Here is a 23451-nt window from a genome sequence, read left to right on the forward strand (position 1 = left end):
TGTACCACGTTAGAAACAGATATTTGACAATTCATCATTTCACAAAGCAAAATAGGCGGTTAAGGAACTTATTTTGAAGTCTGTTAAGGGTTTCAAAAAGCTCAGAAAGCACTGGGTGCTGTGCCCAGGGTTTTCCAAAAATACAGTGGATGGCACAGAATCCATAAATGCTGAAGCTGGAAGGAACTTGTGGAGATCTTCTTCTCCCACTCAGGGTCATTTAGGTGCTAGACCACAGGTAAGATATTCAGCACACCGCTAGATACTTGAATAATTTTTAAAAAAGCTGTTATAAGTAAGTTGGAGAGGTTTCATGCTTAAATTAAACATTATTTTTCATATATATAAGGCCTACCATGAGACTAGGTAGTGTGAAGAAGGATATATCCCATATTAATATTCCACAATGCTGGGGCTCATCCTTATGACAAAGATTTTAATGTGAACAGAAAAAAAAAAAATCCAATTAAATCATCATTATTACAGTGTTTTAATTAAGTCAGTTCCTTTGTTTAAGACTAAATTTCTGAGCTTTAAGACTTTTTTTTTTTTAAATCTAAACCTGCAAAAATTGTTCTAATTATCAGTTAGTTTTACACTTCCTGGGTTTATTTTACATAAATGCAATTTACCTAAATGGTTTTGTGCCAAACATTTAGTTTGTTTGGGGACTTTTTTTTTTGTTTTGATGCAATATAAACCCTTGAAGAAAGAATTTCTTAACCTTTTCTAACTGAATCCATGCTGTACCCAAATGTCCCAGCGTGGCTCTGACTGCCCATTCCTAAGGCATATACTGGAACCGATTCCAGAAGAGATGAGGCTGGAAATCTCCCTCTCCCAAATCCAGGAATCCTCCCACAGGAGCTGCCCAGAGCCTGTGTGGCTGCTCCCAACCCTCCAACCTGAGCAGGGCTTTCCTGAGGTTGTAGCTCCAGCTCACAGTCCAAACCCACTGGAGCCCTGTAATGGTATTTTAGAGCCTCAGACAAATTTATCCAAATGAAAGACTGAACAGTCCCCATGACCTGAGCACTTTTAAGCTTTCTTCCATTCACTGCTCTGCCCAGGTCAGGTCTCACCTCCTGCTTTAACAGAATGCACCCAGCAAGGGAGATGGGGCTGCATGGAGATGAGGCTGTAGTGTCAGGCAGCACGAGGAGCCTGAGCAGCAGAACAGAGCCTTTCAACTCCAGTCTGGCTGCTATTAAAATCAAACCAAAAAACGAAAGCCTTTCATCCTCATTCAGCCCAGAGTACTGGCTTAAAATAGAATCTAATTTTGGCTGGTATCAAATATTTTAACATTAAAGGTTCTATTAATACCATTCAATAATATATGCCTTTTTAACGTAGAACACATAGGTCAATTTTTGATTAAGATTAAAACTTCTCCATGAGAAATGACTTCATTCTGCCCCCTGATTAATAGATCAGTCTATTTTTCATATGTTTAAATAAATAAGTATGAGAGTGTATCAAAGAGGCGAGCCTAACTAGGCAGGCTATGAAAATATCACGCTCAGGGAAGTCCATCAAACTTAAGCTGCAATTCCAGCACTGCTGCTCCTGCATTTCTGCAGCAATGCAGAAAGGGGGGCACAGATCCTTCAGTGTGGAAGGAAACATTGCTCTGTCAAGCTTTCCATTCACAGGTTTAACAGCACGGCTACAATTTCTCCTTACAAGAAAATCACCACCATGCAGCTCCACATCTATCATTTCATGGTGTTCTTCCCATTTTTGATTCAGCATTTATGAGCTTGCTTTTAGCTAGGAGTTTATTATTATCCATTTATAGGAAGCCAACAAACTAGTAAATTATGTATTTGAAAGCCCTGCTGGCTGACATTTTTAAAGTTCATTGGATTTTTTATTTTTTTTTCCTTTTGCAGAGTAGAAATTTGTAGCAAACACTCAAGATCTGATAACTGATTCCCATTTAGATGTCATTGAGACATAAGTGCAATGTATTTTCATTAATATTTCATCGTGTAAGTGTTCCTTGCTCTGACATTGCCATCTTGTAGTTATTTGTCCCCCATCTAAAGAGCAACTTGTAATCAGATCGGGATATTGGACTTCATTATCTGTCACCACACATTCTTAGCACAGAGAATGTTATTAAGTTATAATTGCCTCTGTTTTTCCCTTACGGGAAGATGAAGAACAATAGACAACAATACATGGACTCATTAAGGAACAAAAAAACCCAGGTTGACAACAGGCATAAAACTGGCAAATACATCAAGGTGGAGCCAAAACTTTTACTCCACTTGTGGTTGTTTTTTGTGGCCTGATGGGTCCAAAATGTTTAAGGAACTCATGGAAGAGCAGCTGCAGGGTGGTGAAACCATGACACCACTAAACACAGCCCACACAACTTAAAAATGAAGACAAGCTGCGTTTTGAAGGTAGCACAACATTTTGTGATTGATTTGTGATTTTATATCAAAATACCGTGGTTTTTATAACCAAATGTGACAACACAAGATGGACATTAATTGAACAGCCATAAGTAAATACCTTTTAAAATAAAAATATAAAAATTCTTGGTTTTGCTTTTGAAATTGATGTCAGCCTAAGAAATAGAAAATAAATGGCAGTACCAGGAATTTTCAGTGAGATTACTTCAATATGTTATGTAAGAAATTGTTTAAACAACAAGTCCCTGAACTGTTTCAACAATTGGAAGTATAAGTTGTAGGTGCAGATGTGCATCTTTTCCTCCACAAGATGAAGTTCTGGTCTGTGTTACATCAGGGTAAATTACATAATCCAGAGTTAAATGAAAAAGAAGAATCCCACTTTAAATAACTGAAATGGAAAGTAACACTTAAGAAGGTTTCTCAGTAAAAAGTTTCTGATTATCTACCATTAAGAATTTTATAGGCAAAGAAAGAGAAGCTGTCACACTTCATCATAGCTGGGGATGACTGTCTATTAGAGTTGCCAGTGAAGCAGCAATTTGGTAGCAGTTAAAGGAAATTTTGAAGCTCAGTAACAGACACTGCACATCTTCCGTGTTTTCCAAGTCAATATTCAGGATGATTTAAAGATGCTGATGCTGCAGGAGCTGAGGAGGAGCCCAGGTGAGCATCCAGCAGCATCCTCCCATCGTGAGCACTGCAGAACCCACTGGGTCTCCAGGGGCAAACTGGGTCCATATCCCGTCTCTCCTCTTCCTTCCACCACCAAATCAGGTTGTTCCCTCTGTGGAGAGGAAGAAGATGTCATAAAACAAGTTATGTTGATGCTTTGCCATCAGGAAATTTTAAATTTGCCATACAAATCCTGCACAGTTCCTGGATGGCTTCCTTAAGTCTTCAGAGAGGTACCCAGCCCCTAAATATATTGTATTATATTTCCACTTTATAGTGTGCTATAGATTTCTTGTATTAGCAATAACTAACTGCATTGTGAAAGTTATTGAGGGAGCAGCTGCAGAATTTGAATCCTGTGTGGGAATGGAGTGGTGTTTCTGGCACAGGGGAAGGAATAAAAAGTGTTTGGGGCCTCAGGGAAGTTTCTGTGAAAGAACAACACTAAAATGATTTCAGTTGTTACCTTTAGGTTTCAGTCCCAAGCCCAAGCTTTGCTGCTGTGAAGTAATGCTCCACATTGTCTGCAGGCTCCAACTGCTCCTTCTCTGAGGCTATATTTGCTCTGTTCTGATTTTCCCACCCCCCAAGGATCTGTACTAGATACTGCACAAATAGCTGGGGAGGTTTGGGCTGGATGGCCCCTGGTAGAACACACTTAATCAGACATGGACAGGAAACATCATGTCAAGTTTCTCCTTTATGTTTATCATCACCACAGCAGGATCATCCACACTGAGGCTCAGGTGACAAATGCCCACAGATACCTGTAAGGTAAAAAACAATCTGTGATAAGCAGGGACACAAAACTGGTAGCTGAGCCATGTTGGGGATGCCAGAAACAAATAGAAAAAATTACTGTATTTCATAGAAAACAAATGGTGTTCAGATGTAATTGTCATGAGGGCTGATATTACATTTTAACAAAGAGTTTAAATCACAGCCCACCCTGCTGAAATGCACAACATGATCAATAGTGAAGCAGAGTCAGCAAGAAGAAAATAATGATTACATCCACACAGGCTGAAACTCAGATTTTCCTCTGTGCACGGGGCTACAGCATCTCCATTCTGCTACCACATATTGAAAAAAGAAATATTCACCAGTAGTCAGAGTGCTTTGTTCTGTCATCAATAACCTGTGTCCACAATTACAGCCCAGTCAGTAGATTGCATTCATAGGTCACACTGGTGTGTAAAATCACTTGTAGGTGTAAGAGATACAAGGATGAAAAGTCATCTTTCTTAAGACATCTTGTACAACTACATAAATAATAATATAAATATAAATAAAACTAAAAAATATCTAAAGCAATTCTTAAAATGAAAACCTTTGACAGCTATTTCTGTGTACAGTACCTTTTTTACAGCTCAGTTCTTCCTCTTCCTATTTAAAAGATCCTTATTTTGATAGGGACATCAGAAAGGACCTGAGACTCAGCTTTTATCAAGTAATTTTCTGCATGCCCATCCAGAGTTTCTCAAAAGGTGCAGAGTCCTTTAGATGGTGATTGTACAGCAGCTGGTTAATGGTGTTGTGCTCCTTATTGGTACCATTCACTCTTCCATCAAGTTCTGTTCAGAAAAGAAGAAAGCAGATTCAAGTTACCACTTTGAACCATTTCTAATACCAGTGCTCAGACATTTTAGATAACCTTTTTTTCTCTTTGAGAAGGGACATAACAATCATTGGTTCAGCTGGAGCTGAGCCACTTTCATAATTATAAGACAAAACATCACAAACCAATTGGCATTTCAGTGTAGCAAAATCCCAATTCTGGCATTCCGGAATGTTTCCTCGGAAATTGGATACAATACTTCTGGGATCGGTTTATTAAATTTGTCCCACATAGACTCTGACCTTTCAAAACACAGAAAAGATCACGTGGCAAATCACTCTCAGGAGTGACTTTTATTTGGCTCTGACCTCTCCCTGTGACCTTGGGAGAAATGTTTTATGTAGAGACAGCAGAGCAGCTCTATTTCTTTTATTCTTTGAAATGGGAGAAACAATAATTTTTGAATATTCATACAGCTCTCTTTAAATATATATGCAGAGCAGACTATTGCATGAGACTTCTACAATCCTTGATCATTTACCATACAGGTCAGTGGAAAACATCCATAATTTAGATCCAATTTCCATCTTTGCAAGTCCAGAGAACACAACTTCTGACAATGACTTCTATTAAAAATGGTAGAATATGAGATGCTATTGTGCATTTATAGGGCAGCAATTCTGCATGGAACTATTTTGCTGGAATTCTACATTTATAACTTCTGCTTTCCTTCTCTTTAAATGTATTGATTTTATCAGGTATTACAAATGGACCCGACAGCCTGCTGTGGTTGAGGCTGTACAGTTATTTGTGTAGCTTCTTGTAATGGTTAAATTTTAATTATTGCAGCTGGAATTACCTTCTAGAAATCTCTCCCATGATTTTTGAAAGGCTGGGCTGATCTGTTTCCAGCAAGGAAACAATAACTCTGAGCTGATTATATCGGGAGACATGCAAGGTTTTCCCTTGGCCCTTGGTTTGAAACAGAACTGGAAAGTTGATGGGATGAATTGTAGTGCAGTGAAAGAGATTCCTGAATCTGCCCTTATGAGAAGATATTCACATTTTACATGGGTAAACCCCTAAAAATCACCAATTGTACAATTGCTAATCTTTCCTTTGGATTTCACTGCTAACTTTTCAAACTCTGTCTATGTTGAGCAGGAGCCAGAAGCCATCACAGGCCCATGAGACATGCAAGGCAGAAGATAAATGGGTACACACATATACCAAGGGAATAGAAATAAATAATTTTTTATATATCTTAATTTTCTTGCAATGATGTTAGAAAACCAAGTGTATTAATGAATAATATCAACAGGAAAAAACAAACCTTAGGAAGAAAAGAAAGCATACTGGTTGTTTTGGTGCAAGAACTGAAAAGAAGTTGTAAAATCGCAAGGTACAATCAGAAAATATAATTTATTCCAGGTATCAGAAGGCACCAGCAAACAAATTCACTGACAAATTAAGCACAGGTGTCAAACAAAATCCTTGTATTAGTTTGTCATCCTGAGAGACAAAAGTTTTTTTTAATATAAGCAAAATGTTCTGAAGATTTTTTTGATACATTGACCACTGAACACCCACTTGCCTCTGCTAAGGTGGGCATGTACAGAATGCAGCCATGAGGAAAGAACTGGAAAGGAGCCACTCAAGGGTGAAGATCAGTAAAATTCAGCTATTTTTATTGTGTCTGGGGCTTTGCCACCCAAATTTATGGAGAGCTTTGAGTCCCACCATCCGTCATAGACAAATTCTGCAAAGACAGAAGATGGAACTGTGTGTTCCAGCACAGAACATAATTCTTTCTCCTTGCATAGAGCTATTTTTGCTTTTTTCCCTTTCATTATAATGATGATAATCTGTAGCTCCTTATCCCCATGTCTTCAAACCTGATTTTTAAAAGCTCCTTAACATGACATTGTTACACAGACACACACTCACCCCTCTTTCAGTGCATCTGTTCCAGCCAAAACACGAGTCACAGGCATGCCAGAAGCTCCCAAATAATCTCGTTAATACATGTGAGTGTTCTCCTGTGCCTTCATGTACATCTGTGCTTCAGCCCTGATCAGACATTGCCTAGCAATGCTGCCAGGGTCAGACTTTATTTTTCCTCACCAAAATTGTCATGCTGAGAACAGCACAGGCTGCAGACTGATCCAGGCAATCACATCTGATTCCTGAGCTGCTGGTCATGAGGAATCACAATAGACATTTGTTTGATGGATAAATCCAAATATATTGGGGAAATGCACACTGTGAGCACGTTTCATTTGACTGTTTCCATCAGAGTCGGTGCCTTTTAATTAGGGGATGCCTGAACAAACACAGCAATGTTTGCTGGAGCTGATGGAAAAGATGGCTCGACATAAAGTACGATACTGCATCGAGTAACGTTAGTGAAAAGCAAACATCCCAGTCTCTCTCTGCCCCTGCACTCAGCTGGAAGATGGAATTATGACTGCCACAATCTCTCTCTTCAAGGAGAGAAGGAGAATTGGAGTGGGACCTCCTGAGCCCACAGAGCTCAGCTCTGCTGCTGCCTTTGCTGATGTGGACTCCCCAGTTTAGCTCAGCCTTGGCTCCAACCCACCTACACGCAGGGCTGAGATGGGAAGGATGTCCTACTAAATACTGTGCTGATTGACTTTCTTACCTGGTCCTAGGTGGAAGCTGCAGGTAAGTACATCCTTCAAAACTCAACCTGAAGCAGACACAGCAAGGTGAGAAAAGATGTGAGAGTGGTGGATCCCTTAGACTTTGGGAACTACAGTACAAGCTGGCTTTAAATCAAGATATCATGTCAGATGGTGCTCATTTTTCTAAGCCTTCTGCTCTCTAGGCTGTTGGATTTGCAGTTTACTTTCTATTATTACTTTTTTATTAGGAAAACTTAAATCCTGTTGAGAAGAGCTTATTTAGGTTGAGCTGTTGCTTTTAGCTTCAGAACATTAAGTCCTGACAAATGCTTCTTTTGAAGTCTGACACCTGTTTGTTTGGCATTTCCCACTTTCAGGAACTCACTAGACTATAATAATACTCAGCACAGCAGAAGTAAAGAGAATGAATTAAAGCAGAAATGCTTTCAGACGTGAAAGAGCAGTACAATAGAACATCCCTTTGCTCAGTAGTTCCGAGAGGACCTCAGATGATCTCAGCTTTAAGCTGTAGGGTTTTTTTTGTAATGGGATTCTAATGCCCATGAAACAACTAAGAGCAGCAACCCTAGAGACCAGAAAATTCTCTCTTAAAACATCTACAAAACAGCAGGAGAAACTGAGTTTCTTTGCAGACTCTTTTAGAAGTCGAGAGAAATGTCCTTATTATCAGACCAAATATCAGGTATCTGCTCCTTTTGTAATTGAAGTGTTGGAGGAGAATTGTTTATAAATACTCAGAGATGGGACTCTGATAGATTTTCTTTTACATTTGGCTTCATGAGGATTTTGATGGTAAGTTCCTTCAAATAATGATTTACCAGTTTGGGGGGAGTCTACATTTAGAAGAGAATCTGTATCCCACTTAAATCAATTAAGGAAACTCTCTTGAACTCTCCCTAAGCTTAGAGCTGACCCACAGGGCATGGATCAAAATTTCTTTACCTCTGCCATGTACTTAGCCATCACACCTATTGTTTTTATTTTATTCACCAGTTTCAGGTCAGAATTTGCAAGTGAAATTGAGTAATATGGTCATTAGGAAGTGGGTGCTTGAATTAATTCCTTTAAAAGAATTCACCTCATCTGGATATTTCAAAATCTGCTTTTAATCTTACAAAATGGATTCAACACAGACAATATATTTTTTTTTTTTTCCTATGGCCAACAACATATTCATTTTTTTGTGCAAGTTTCCCAATGATGGAATATATATTCAATCATGTTCTGAAAACTGCAGGAATCTTAAACAAAACCAGCTAGATTTACCTCATTAAAGAGATGACAAAAAATCCTTTCAAAACTAGATTACAGGGAGCACTGCAATAGTTCTCTAATTCTATTCTAAAAAAGTGGCTAAAATATATAAAATCTATTTAGAATAGTTTTACACTACAGCAAACTTTCTGATCAAACTGACTATCCTTCAGGAGTGTATTTTTCCAGCAATTTTAAGCAGTGCTTGCACCTACTGGGGATGGAGCTCTATCCTTTTTAAGAGCACTCAGCACATCCTTTATAACACTGGTTTCATCTTTTCCCAAATTTGCTAATCTGAAATATCCCATACAAAGCTCTGCCTTAGAATGGCATTCTGGTGAAAATTCATCTCTGACACTTGAGGAGATTCTGTAAATAAGATTAAAGAGAAAATGGATTTATGAAAAGGATGTACAAGTACTCTGAGGTGCAGAGCTGGGCTCCCCAGCCGGCTGTTCCAGAGAAAACACAACTCCTCATGGCAAGAGCAGCCTTTGCATGGCAGATCCTTTAGTTACACATCATTAACCAGCCAGGTTGTGCAGAAGGAAATGGGAAATATCCCTTTTCCCTGCGCAGCTTTACCACAAAGGTGTCTGATGGAGAATGGGGCCATGCCCTGCCCCTTGGCCTTGCTGCACCCACAGCGAGGTCTCTGTTCCCCTTGGGTGCAAATCTGAGTGGGGGTCCTTGCTGGGGAAAACTGGGTGTATTTTCACTTATGGGACCCCAAACACATCCCCTGTGAGCCTGTTGCTGCCTCAGGGAGCTCCACGTGACAGATTTCCATCAGAAGATTCCCACTCCACCACCTCTGAGCAGGAACTTGTCAGCCCGCAGTTTTTGTGCCTGTTTATTTCTACCCATGGAAAGGTCACATTTATTTATGCGGGTAGATGTGAAAAGTAGTTTTTTGTGGTTGGTAGTGAGCAAATTTTAAAAGATAGTGATTAGAATATTATGCAAACATATACACAGATATATACACATTTTAATATAAATAGATAGATAGATAGATAGATAGATAGATAGATAGATAGATAGATAGATAGATAGATTTATAAGCTAAATATCAGTTCTTCTAAGCTATAGATATCTGGAAGCTTTATGTAATTAAAATATATAATTATCTACCTGCAAACTATGGCTTGTTGCAACTGTCTTGCTGCAGGCAGGGCTGTAAGGCCAATTTTATTATACAGGTGGATGCTTCACCTTATATTTAACATTGGCAGGTTTTAACTGGTGGGCTTAGATTTACATTGCTGGACAAAGGACTTAAAGCAAATTACACCTCTTAATTAACTGAATGATCCATATTGCATTTCATGCCTGAACAAATATAATTGAAACAATTGAAATCATATTACCAACGCAGAAAATAATCAAACTACTGGCTTAACTCTTGGTAAACACTGGTCACTTTTCTGATATTGCAACAGGAATGGAATACCAGCAGTGCTGTAAAGCATTAATATCAGTGTTGGTGGATTTACAGCCCTAAGTACTATTCTGTTTTCAGCTCTGTATTTTCCAAGAAGACAGGCCCAAAATCATACTCAAAGCAAACAGCAATTATAACTAAGAGAGACATTTCTCATACTCCAGCCCTTACCAGAAGACTTTAGAATATAAAATTATTAATCAAACATTAATCTTTTCTAGAGATAAAATAATCATGACTTAAAAAAACATAATCTAAAGACATATGAGTAATTATGTTATTTTATATTTCACAGGTTCAAACTTCACACTCATGGCTGAAGGCAGTGAGTTACTCACACAATCCCAGAATGGTTTGGGATGAAAGGACCTTAAAGGTCATCTCTCCTCCCCTGCCATGGGAGGGACAGCTCCCACTGTCCCAGGCTGCTCCAAACCCCATCCAACCTGGCCTTGGGAACTTCAGGGATCCAGGAACAGCCACAGCTGCTCTGGGCACCTGTGCCAGGGCCTCACAGGGGAGAATTTCTTCCTAATTTCTATTGTAAACCTGCCCTCTGTCAGCTTAAGGTCATTTCCCCCATCCTTTATCCCAAGTCCCTCTCCAGCTCTCCAGGAACCCCTTTTGGCACTGGAAGGTGCTCTGAGGTCTCCCCAGAGCCTTCTCTTCTCCAGGCCCTCATCACAAGCTCTTTTTTTACTGTGCCAAGCTGACTCCAGGCTCTGCAGGGCTCCTGGGGCTTCCAGCAAGGAGCCAAGGGACTCCTGCAGTCCCTCAGCAGGAGCTGGAGACATTTGGGGTGAGAAGCTGCTCAGCTGTGTGTGGCTGTTGTGGGAAGCACTGGATTCTGCTGAATTCCTGAGGACGCTCAAAATACCATCATTTATCAATGACTTGGCAATGACTTGGACTGATTCCCATGGAAGAGAAGAGGCCCAGAACATGGGGATAAATGGCTTTTCCCCAGGGCTTGAGGAGGCTGCAGGTGGACAGACAGCTGAGAGGAACAACAGAGCTGGGGCTTGGTGACCCTCAAAGGGCAGGGGAGACAGAACAACACAAGCTTGAGGAAAAGACCTTGAGGCACTGAATAATAGGCGAGGTGAAAAGCAGAGAAAGACAGCTGGGAGGTGAGAGAGTATTTGGGGGGATAGTTACCACAAAGAGCCATATCAGCTAGCAGGGAGTGGGATGTATTTTAATACTTTTGGAGCTGACACCATCTGTGAGGGCTAATGGACAAGGCAGAAGGGGACTCAAATAGTAGCAATGCCTTTATCTCCTGTGACAAGTTTGAAGATTTTTTTATAGATAAACATTTCATTTCTGAATTTTTTTGTACATTATTTCTCAAGAATTTAAGTCTACACAACATCTAAATAGGCTACTCTTCATATGTATTATTCATGTTTACAGTTTTATGTATCATTACTTCAGCGTATACGAGTTGTAGAATTAACAGCATTAACTCTGCAGAGGACAGATAGAAGGGCTGATAGAAGGGCTACACAAAAATTCAGCAAAAAATCCATTTTGCATTAAAGAAGGTTTCAAATATTTCATTTGAAATACCATTCTAAATACCATTCTATTAATGAATGGGGATTATCACAATATATCAAAAGGGAAACTTAAAAAAATGCATTGTATGAAACTATTTGTGAAATCTAAATCAACATCATCCAAAACAAACCACAGCAGTTCAAATCAATTGATCCTAAAGTAGTTTAAAATCAGTGTCATACTTTGCCTAACATGATCATTCTGCTGATTCTTAGTTCTGTTGCAGTATTTCAATGACATATAACTAGAACTGAGTATTTTGTAGTGAATAATTTATTTCACCAATTTTTTCCTTTTTTTTTTCCCCCTCTTTTTTTCCTGTGACATATCCATGAATAAACAGATCACAGTTTTCTTCATTCCTAATTCAAAGTTCTCTGACAGTCCCTCCTCTACCAGCTTCCTTTAATAGTGCTTCCATGCACATTCCAGATTTTGAATGTGAGGAGGGTTGGCATCAGAGCTCTGTAGTTTCCCTGTGCGTGGTCATACCCCATTGTTTCTATTCCCCAGCTGGACTCTTCTGAAGTAATTGGGTGTGAATGTTCATGGAGAATAAATTAGACTTGGCTTTTTTTGTGATCCTGAATGTAAAACCAACTCTCTCTGTGCATTGGCACCAATAAAATGCAGAAGAAACTCCACAAAAAGCTAACACACAAAAGGCATGAGTGCAGCTGAAAGGAATGAATTTAAAAATTCATATGAATATTCACAGGATTTTTTTTTTTCCAATGTGTTCTCCAATTAGAAGGTAGGAAAACAACTTTTTCTCTTAGTGGATTCAACTTTGGGCCGTTAACCTGCTCCTGATGAGGCCACTGGGAACATTTTAGTGGTTGAAAGGAAGGACAAGCTCGGGTCTCTTGTCATTCATGAGTTCAGTCAGTCTTTTTCTGGCCCCAAGCCTACAGGCATCTCTTTTCTGTATCAGAGCTGTGAAGCTTTTTGGAGGACTCAAGCTGAATGGCAAAGGCTGTTTCCTCACGGAGAGGAGGAGGGGAACACTTTTCCTGGTGTGAACTAACACTGAGGCAGCATTTTGCTCCTGCAGAAGCATCAGTCAGTTAAAGCTGTGATTCTGGCAGCTCTGAGTTAGGTGTGAAGCACAGATTTCCCCACTGCACACCGGGAGGCTGAAATCCACCCCTGGCATCGGCAGAGGAGGCTCTCCCCATTCCCCACATCCCCCAGGAGAACAGAGGCAGCCTTAGACTATTTTAACAGACATCTTTTGATAGATCTCTAAGAGATTACAGGATTAAAAAAGTCAAAATGCATACCAAGAGAGGTCTATGCTGCTGAATATAACATACCCTGAGCACAAAGTGAGTTTAAAGCATCACAGCTGGGGTAAAAATTGAATTCAAAAGTTCCACAAGCAGAAGTGATGCTTAAGGCCGTTTTGCATTTGTACATTTGGAGCACGTGGTTTCCTAATCTACTCCCAAGAAATGTTTGGGGATTTTATTAACATAAAACAAGATAGTGAGAACAAATTTGATATCAATTAACATACTAATTAAATGTCACTTAGTAGTTTTAGCAATTACTTGATATTTAATTAACCACTTGGGTACCTTGGGACATCCAGATTATTGTACATGTAATCAGAGGGCAATTCTTCTGACCCTGTGGGTATATGCTGCATGTCAAGACAATCCGGAGATAACAACAAAAATAACTTTCTGCACTGTGACCCCAGGTATGTGGAGCTGCTGTGCACCCAGGAGATTAATTTACTCATTTGAAAGAACCAAGTATAAGTTAAAAAGCTTAAGCATACCTCAAGTGATGAGGGACCTACATGAACAACATGAGCAACCTACAAAATATCAATTATTTTCATTCAAGACACATTTTAAATTCACACTGCAATATCTTCTTGGCATTTATGAAACTTGTATCCCCCTTCAGGAACTTTTTTTTTTGGTGAAGAGTTACAAGGAGATTTACAATTACTTAGAGAGGGTAAGTTTGCACCTGACATCTTCTGGACCGTATTCACACAGAGGAACACATTTTGCATAATGGAGATTTCCTGGCGAGCCATTTCTGTGTGGTTTAAGGGGGAAAAATGTCTTTGCCACTCACAAAACAGGGATGATCTGTGTGTTGATCTCTTCTAGGGGTAGGTGTTGTTCCTCCTGCTGCTTCTGGAGCAGTGTCATGCTGCCAAATTGCACCGCACTGCCACTGACTCCCCGTGACAACCTGGAACCGTGTCACACTGCAGAATCAAGGTCCCCCTCTCTTTCATATCTCCCATTTCTCTAAATGGATGTTAATCCATAACTCTCATTTCTGCTCTGGTGCTTGTAAACCCAGCAACCTTCCCACTGCTTTTGGTTGTCTTCTCTACTGATATTTATGCTTCCATTTGTGCCTGTGTATGTCAATATGGAGAACCTGGGCAAAGGAACTTTGTCTTTGTAGCTCTTTCCCATTTACCATAGAAGAAAGCAGAACTTCTCTCATCTATAAAAGAAACTTTGCTATCTCTGTGTTTTCAGTTATTTTGTTCAGTTCTTGGCTCTGTCTCATTCCTATACTGATTAAAGCTTTTCATTCATGATGCACCTTCAGATCTCTCTCAAATCAGTGACCCATCCCTCCCACTCCACCAGAACCAATCTAAGTCTCTAATGGTCTCTTTGAAGTAGAAATAGAGAAGGAATCCTCCTTCCTCCTCCCTGTTCACCTAAGAGCCCCCTTCCACAGCTACTGACACACCATTTATTAAAATCTTTCCCCCTTTTGCTTTTTTGTCTCTGTCTCCCTTGGTTCTCCTGAAAAAACTCTAATTTTTCCTTCAGATGTTATTTATCAGACTTCTTTCATTTATGGATGGCAACTGCATGGATTTCTTTCAAGTTCCTCTGGGGCCCTGTCTTGACATAGCCCATACCAAGGAGATTGAAAACTTGAATATTTCAACCTTTAAAAGGATTTTTTTACCATTTTAAGTGCATGAAGTGAGCTGATCTCATTCACAGTTTACAAAGGATGTTCATGTCTTAATTGTAGTTTCTTAGAGTAGATTTCAAGGAAACAGAGAGGGTGGTTTGGCATTTTCTGAGCTCAATTCCACCCCACTGGAATTTTAAAAGAAAATAATATAAACAAATAATTGGAATTTTTATGTTCTGTGTGACCATATCCATATAAATGAAGTTCTGGGGTTAAAAAAATCTTCAGGCAATTCAGTCTGTAGTTTTTGGACTTAAAGTTCCACAGTACAGCACAAGTTAACTAAATGTTTTAAGTATAAATTATTGTCTTTTTATTTATCTAGTTTTTTAATGTAAAGATTGTAAAAAGCAAATTCCAAAATACAGATTTTTAAGCTATGCTTGTTTCAAATTTAAATTTGCTTTGTTTGTACCCCAGTCTTGGTTCATTCTGAACACAGGAGCAATGTTTTATGACATGGCAGGAAATGCCCTGAGCAGGAGGCTCATTTATTTACAGCTTAATAATATCAGTGAAGTGCAGAATGAAGAGAATAAACTTGAATGAACTAATTAAGAAGCTATCCATTGTTTACCCTGATTTGGTTTAATTTGTTTTATTTTCCCTTGAGGGAATCCTGACACTGCTGCTGTGAGTGACCAAAGCATTGCTGAACTGTCCTCTTGGGAGGATATTTAAATTAAATGGTTTACATCAAAGCCATGCCTGCTCTCCATCATCAAATAGAAGATATTGGAAGCTTGAAAAATCCTGTAATAGCCCTAAGTAATATTGTTGCACTTTAGCAACTGAAAATTATGTATTTCTTCAAAGAAGATAATTTGGGGACATATTTTCCCACTATTTTCAATGTTGGGAAATATAAGAAAATTCAGAAATTAGAAACAAAAAACATAAGTAGGAGAAAACAATAATTTAGGTAAAAGAACCCAAACACCCTATTCTGACACTGCACTTTTGGCCATTGCATTTCAAATTGCTTTACAAACAAGATCATTGTGACAGGTGACAATTTTCTTGCATGGTTCTGTTGGCACAAGCACAGACCTGGGAGCACAGGTAATCTTTAAAAATTTCTCTTCTGTGATGCAAACATTTCCACCAGTATTTGTCAAAAATTTCTGGTCACTCAAACTTTATCCCTATTTTATTCATGTTCTATTCACATGTTCACCTTAAACCCTATATTCAGCATCTACAGCCATTTTCACATATCTCAAAAGTATTCATTTTAAAAATTGGATATTTACTTCATAAATTGAAAAAAAAAAAGAAATCTTTTCCACAATTTAGGGATGTTTTATGATTATTTATCTGAATACCTCTCTATATTGCTTAAACCTACATTTATCAATATGCTTATGCTGTAATGATATGATGGGAAAGAAAAAAAAAATAAATTAAAATTACCACAGGAGTTGAGGATTTTTGTCTGGAAGAAAGAAAAATTAGCCTTTATTCAAAAAAGACGCAGTTACAAAAGGATTAATTTTGGATCAGAACATATCATGAATTAGATATTTTTCTGTCCCAGCTGAGAGCAGTAATTGGAAAATCACAGTTTACACAAAAAAATAATTATTTTCTTATGATCTGCCTTTCTTTCATGAAGTCTTGCATCTCCATCACTCAGTTACAATCTGAGAGATTAGGGACTCAATATACACTAGATTAAAGGTCACCTATTATGACAGACAGGATTTAATTGCAATATTGACATAAATTCCTTATGAACCATAGGCTTAGAGCTGCCTGTACACATCCAGCATACTAAAAAGGGATGGAATATTCATTACTTGCACTATGGGAAAAAGCCTAGCAGGAGCCTAAAACCAGAGCGAACCTCCTTTTTTAAAAGAAGAAAATTAGGAAATGTTGGTGGTTTAAAAATTGCAGATTAAATCTTATTCCATTACAGAGAGTAAAAGTTAGCTTGATTGCACTGCTGTAAGAACTTCCTAAGGGAAATTAAACTTGATAATCTCAAGGTGTTTCCCAGAAGACACCGTGCATTCGGTAATGTTCATTATAGTCTGCAGAATACCAGCTAGAATTTCAAGTGAAGACTCCTAAGGTTTAATCAATATAGACATTCTGAATTGTTCACAGTATCAAGGTTTGATCATGAAACAAAGATGCAGAGAGAAGGAAGCCACGGTGCTTTAGGTGGATTTTTTTTTTCTGTATTAACTGGTGGGTTCACAGCAAAAGGTGAACAGTGACAGCCAAATCTCCAAAACAATTTTGGTCTCAATGTCATCAGTGCTTCCTTGGGCCTCGGGGACTTTGAAAGCTCTGCCTGCTTTCAGTGAATAATTCTTAAAACCAGGTAGCAAATGCTTTGGAGATTACTTGTTACAAGATTTAAAACCGATACATTACTTTTAAAAACAATCAAGAATTTAACTATTGAAAAAAACCCATACTTTAAATATTTCCTTCAGAAGATCATAGAGAATATGAAGATTTCAGTGGGGGAAAAAAACCCCAATAAACAATGAAAAATTAGCTGTCTACTAAATCTCCATGTTTTAAAGCAAGAAATAAAGGAATATAAAGCCTAAACCCATTTTGGTGCTTGTTATCATCTGGTGATATAGTCATAAAGAGCAAAGGACAGAAATGGCACATTAACAGTTCAAAGCACAAAGAAAATTAATCTTCAATTGTGATTAAATGACTTTGCAGCATCTGTGGGGTCTTTAGACATGAGAAATTGCCAAATTGCCAATTGCAAAAATAATCCAGCGGGTTTTGGAGCTGGTAAGGAAAAGCTGCTTAAGAACAAACGATTTCAGCTGAACTGACTCTCTTAAATCTTCAGTAACCTGGACAAAGATCAAGAGGGTTTTTTAGGGCTAAGGGAAGGACCTGGAATTTCAATCAAAGTGTGTCTGGAAATATTTTTTGAGTGAGCCAGGACAGGATTTATGGTTCTTGTCCATCTGGTGCTGGCTAAGTGGCATCCATTCAGCACAGAAGAGAAATGTTGCCTTCTGATTTCACATGGGTACATATGTCTTCCCATCCCTTTGATATACAAGGGATACTCAAGCCTGAAAAGTCAAACAGCTCTATCAATAAGAGCCTTGGAGATGGATATACATGAAATAAAAATTCTGAAGAGCATTGTGGTAAAAAAAATGTATTTCAGAGCCATTAACTTTTTGAGATAACTGCAGGGTTCATCCTATTTCAAAAAATTATTTGTTTTCTCTGCCATGGAACACGGTTCTGGTCTTTCCCTGACTCCTTAAGGAGGATCTGGAAGGTGAATTTTGGGTTTCAGACCATGAGGATAATCTCCAGTGCCTTCTGATGTGCTGGAAATAAAAGGGGTCCCTCCATTTTGTGCTTGGGTACTTTACCTGAATGCTTAAATGGAATTGAATAAAGTCAGTTTTAATGACTACATTACTCCCATTTTCTGAAGGATTAATTTAGTAATTTTTCATTTTAATTTAGTTAAAATATCTAAAAAGACTTAAAACGTATATTAAAACTTTATAATATTTGGATGAAGCTGATGTTAGGAATTTCCAAGACCTAGTCCTTGCTTGTCCTTTTCCTCTGACTTTGGATAAGAAAATTATGACTTGGATAATTAAGAAGTCTGAGCTACTTCAGAAAAGAAAGTATAAAATGTTCTGCTGAATCTTTCCGAGACAGCACAATTGGAACTGGGGGTCATTGTGCTCAAGAGAAAATAAATTCTGCTGAGCTGGACTCAAGAATAAGAAAAAGAAAATGAGTAACTGATGTTGAGGATCAGGAGGTAACCGTAGTTCTTGAACAGAGAAAGAGTTTTTTGTGTCTGTGAGAAGAGCCCACCACATGTGGCATTTGGATTCCTTTGTTTGCTTCTCATGAATGTTGACCATCATTTTAATTGCTACTATGAGAAGATAGACCTTAAATGTGTGTGGTGTGCACATAAAAACCAATACAACAAAATGTTAAAAGGAAATATTTAGTCTCTATGAATTAAAAAAGAACCACACCTCCTTTATTGAATTGTTCGATATTCTAGTTCTATTCTTTATTCTAGTCAAATGTACAAAATAATAAATTTCAGAGTTAATATCAGCCTCCTCCTTAGCTCATTTTTCATGTACTGATTCCATAGCTCATTTGTAAATGTGACCTGATCTGACATCCTGATGGAAATTACTGTTAAACAGATTAAAAAGGATGTGGTAACCTTATTTCTGTATTTGTCTCCTTTTCTTCTTTCCACTGCATCCAGGACATTATCTAACCATACCCTAGCACATTATCTTGTTTCTTACATTGGGAGTGCAAATTCAGATTATAAATGGTGACAGAATGTTTAAAATATGAATGCAGTGAATTCTAAGCTCACTTTATGATGAATAGCTTAGACATGGTCTTAGAGACTCTACAGGAGTTACTGACTTAGGCAATTACTCTTTTTAATCATTTTTAAGAATTGCTTGATGACTTAAAAAGCAATATAAACCAAAGTACCTCCATCAACCAACGCCCCATTGTGGATTCCAAAAGTATTGAGGGAACAATTACAAGAGTATAGGTATGAAATCTAAAATCAATAACAGAATTAACTTGTTGAAAATGAATGTTTTGCTCCATTTCCTTTCCAGATGATGCTGTCAATACAATCTATGTAAAATAAAGCACCATAAATTTGGCAACCACTGGAATTTGGGATCTCCATTCTCTCTACTGCATTGGGCTTGCAAGGTTTTGGTAGCAGGGGAGCTCATAAATTTCAGAATGGTTGGTTTCAAAGTCTTTTTTCATCTAGAAGTTCCAAGATTAAAACTTTTAAAATTTAGCTAACTGTAGATATACTCTGATGTTCCTTTGACCAGTTCATCCCAAGTAATGGGAGGAAGTTCTGGTGTTCTGTAAATCTCAGTGGAGAGGAAGTATTATCAACTGTGTCAAGTTCTGGAGTCTGTTACAGAAAAAAAAAATGGACTTTTTTATTTTTCAGTCAAAAAAATGGATATAAATATATTTAGATAAACTCTTTATGTGTTTGTTATAAAATTGTATTTATAAAAATGTTCCACATACACAAATAATATTTATATAGACACGTATATAAATACACTTATATTTACTTCTGTGTAAATGTGTTTAAATTTAAATATGTTATTTAACATTTGCCTTGGAGGAGTTTTGCTAAAATAGCTTTGTCATCACATCTTTGACTCCTTCAGCACAGTGCATGTCTCTGGCAGAGCTGGGATTTGACTCTAAATAAGAAGCTGACTTCCTTCCAGTTGGCAAGTAGATGAAGGAATAAATAATTCACATTGTGTTTCCTTCATGTTTGTTGATATTCCTGTCATTAGAGCTCATAAGTTTCTTTGAAGATTTTTTAAATATAAAACTTTAAACAAAGTTTCCATCTTTGACTGCCCAGTTGGAACCCAAGTCACTCTTTCAGGAGCTGCTCATCACTGCCAGGCAATGTGTGAGGCACTCTGAGAGAGCACCTAGAGCTGGGAAAATGGGACTGGGTGCGTGGGGAGAATTAAAAATGTGGTTTTGGTAGCAAACAGAGACAGGTGAGATCAGAATGAGGATATCTCAACAACAATTTGTGATCAGAACACTCTGAAAAAGTCTTGCAGAACTGAAAATGGGTTAAATCTGCTGAGAATTTTCTGTCAGCTTGTGTGTTAGCAGTCCACAAATGCTTTCTGCCTTAAACACTAACCCAGTAATTACTTCCAAAGCAAGATCACAGGGGAGCCTGTCTCCAAGAATAAACAGTACTTACAGAGTAAGAAGGGCTGAAATCAATGCTGAGATTTACATTGCCATCTTGAACTTTTACCTCCTCAGACATGTAGAACTTCAGGTTTAGCAAGCACATCCAATATTCATTTCTGAATAAAATAAATAATTTCTTCCTTCAGGGAAAGGTCATAAGTGGGTCAATGCCAAGCACACTCTCCACACACACATTTCTGATAGAGGAAGAACATTTGTTGTTGGACTTCAGGGTTAACTGGAAATGTTTTTAGTAATAGGATTGGTAAAAACATCTTCAAAATTGGTAACAAGTAAGAAAAATGAAACCAAAAGCCACCCTTGACTAAGTCTCTTACCATTAGCCTGGGAGGGAAAAAAAAGGGAGTTGTTTTTTTCAGTACCCAACAAGTTGTGATTTATAACCTGCCTATATAATAGCATGGGAAACCACTCTGAAAGCAGCAAACCTTTCCCATTTCAAGGTACATTGAAGAAACTGTGGAGAGAAAGGAATTATTACATAAAAAATATTGAATATTATGGAAAAAAAAACAACTTTTGAGTTTTTTTACCTGGGCTGATGTAAATTTGTAACATTTCATGGAGTTCCACTGGTTTAAGATGAGTGGTCAAAGTGACCTAGCACAACAAAAACAGTAGAAGCATTAATATTTTCACCTTTACTAGGAAGAAAAGAAAAAACTATTAAAAATATACATGTATAGGACTACTCATTTTACCAATTAAATCTCATAAATAACATTAAGCAATGGATCTACACGGTGATTGAGGGAAGGAATTGAGGAATTGATTTGACCCTTGGAAAATTCTGTCGCTATTGGCATATCTAAATCCATCTCTCTGCAAGTCTGGCACTCCAGACACAAAATGACCATTGTGAGTGATTTCCTGGCTTCAACTCCATAGGATGCTGCTTTTGAACAGATTAAAAATAACACATCAGTTTTCACAAGGAAGCAATCCAGAGCCATTCTGGGGCCTTTGGACCAACAGGCACAGCTCGTTTCCACCCAGCTGAGCCCTCTTGTGCCAAAGCTGGGCAGTCCCACCATGCCTGCCTGCTGGAGGAGGGCTCTTTCCTGCCTGGGTTAATCCCCAAACTGCTCAAGTGTGGTTGAGTGGCTGCCACTCAGGTCCCAATGAGTGGAAAAGCTGACAGTTTTAACAATGGAGCAGCAGGAATGGAAAACTCACGGGCTTCTGTTGATGCAGCCGTCACGCCCAACAGGCCAGCACAGGCACAGAGATTTTAGGAATACCCTAAAAATTCTAGGGATTTCTCCAGGCCTTGGATCCAGTGTGGACCACCACCTGTCAGAAGAGGGTTTTAGATGTGAAGGTGAAACTTCAAATACCTGTTATCCAGGTTAGATAGGCCTAGAGGGGAAAAACACCCCCCATTATCCTGCTGCAGCGAGCGCAGGCCTTGCTAATTATTATGACTGACATATCATAATTCAATAACTTCCTTTCTACATAAAATCAACCCTGCACCGTACAAAACCATCAGTGGGACTTACAAATGATTTCAAACTGTAAGAAAGCTTCAGTGCTGATCTAATTAGGCTCTGCTTCTCCCGGCTTTGGGAAGTGCAGAACAATCAGAGCACAGCAGGCACCAGCGCTGGATCCCCTCCCTCAGCGCGGCCTTGCACGCTCCGACGGACGGGGAGATCACCCTGGAGCAGCCGTGCAGCAGCTCCTCCGCCTCTCAAAGAGAAAATCTGCTTTTAGGCCATTCTGGCTGCTTTGTGCCCCACTAGAACAAGCCAAAGCAGCTGTAGGTGCGGCCTGGAGAGGTGGAGGAAGGGTCCAGGAGAAGTTCAGAAGCTGTGATTGATGCACTAAAGGTGGCGAGTGGGATGTGTCACCTGTTTGCCCTGGAAGCCAGGAGGGACATCCATGTCCTGGGGGACACCAGGAACAGCAGCACAGCATGGGCAGGGAAGGGGGTTGTCCTCAGCTGGGGAGGCCTCACCTCGAGGGCTGGGGGAAGTTTTGAGCACCAAATTAAGAAAGAGATATAAAGCTGTGGGAGAGCATCCAAAGGAGGGCAGAGAGGATGGTGAAGGGCTGTGAGAAGTGTGTGAGGAGCAGCTGAGGGTGCTGGGCTTGTCCAGCTGGAGAACAGGAGACTGAGAGAAGACTCACCACAATCACAACTCCCTCCTGAAGGGGAGAGGAGGGGCAGACACCAATCTCTGCTCTCTGTGACCAGGGACAGGACCCAAGGGAACAGCCTGAAGTTGTGTCAGGGGAGGTTTAGGTTGGATATTTGAAGGTTCTTCCCCCACAGGGTGTTTGGGCACTGAACAGCTCCCCAGGGAACGGGCACAGCACCAAAGCTGCCAGAGTTCCAGGAGTGTTTGTACAACACTCTCACATGATGGGATTCCTGGAGTGTGCTGTGCCAAGAGCTGGACTCAATGGTTCTGGTGGGTCCCTTCCACCACAGGGTATTCTGTGATTCTATGAAGATCAGAGCATAGAGCTGGAAATCCCAGCTGTGCACTATGGAGGAGAGAAAAGTATTAAATCAGTAGACACTGTAAAGAGAAAGAGAAGAGGCAGAATGCAGAGCAAGGGGTCACTGAGACAAAGATCACATGACAAAAAAATTGGAAGGATTAGGCCCAGAAGGAGGGGCAGACAAATCACAAGGAGTGAAATGAGAGAATGGAAAAAATCTCTCTAGGGTAAAGGAAAGGAGACTTACACAGTGAAGAGACAGGGAGGAAAAGAAAAATGAAAGAGCAAAAATGAATGAGTAGAACAGAAGTTATGGTTTTTCAGATTTTCATCCAGAAAAAAAGAAGGGGAGAAAAAGAAGAGCAATTAATAAAAGGAATGAGACAGTGGGGATGAAGGGAAGGACATGAAAGCCACATAAACCAGCACAAGGCACAAATGCTGGAAGAAACAAACACTCTCTCATTTATTCATACCTCTATATTTTATGTTATCTTCCTAGAAAGCATCCCAGAGCTCTATAGATAACTTATTTTTGGGGGACGGAAGGGTGTGGAGCAGGGAATGGGCTGGCAGCATGGTGGTGATGGTGGATTTACTTCAGCCCTTCTAGAATTTCTGGTCATATATTTATTGGAATTACTCAAGGTA

General features: G+C 39.1%; 1 long non-coding RNA gene across 11 annotated transcripts; it reads right to left on the minus strand.

Moving 5' to 3' along the window:
- Positions 1-416: 416 nt before the first annotated feature.
- On the minus strand, positions 417-22502 carry LOC111928557 (uncharacterized). Of its 11 annotated transcripts, XR_015276315.1 has the most exons (7): positions 21852-21998; positions 21526-21642; positions 20883-20949; positions 20336-20444; positions 4460-4675; positions 3568-3868; positions 2426-3213 (listed from the first exon to the last, which is right to left on the minus strand). It is a non-coding gene; the product is annotated as an uncharacterized LOC111928557 (long non-coding RNA). The 11 variants fall into 11 exon arrangements; XR_002864185.2 differs by lacking the exon at positions 21526-21642 and having other exon boundaries at positions 417-3213; positions 21852-21994; XR_002864187.2 differs by lacking the exons at positions 21526-21642; positions 21852-21998 and adding an exon at positions 22203-22502.
- Positions 22503-23451: the final 949 nt, after the last annotated feature.

The sequence above is a fragment of the Cyanistes caeruleus genome, chromosome 14, assembly GCF_971803275.1.
Source record: "Cyanistes caeruleus chromosome 14, bCyaCae1.hap1.1, whole genome shotgun sequence".
NCBI classification, from domain to species: domain Eukaryota; kingdom Metazoa; phylum Chordata; class Aves; order Passeriformes; family Paridae; genus Cyanistes; species Cyanistes caeruleus.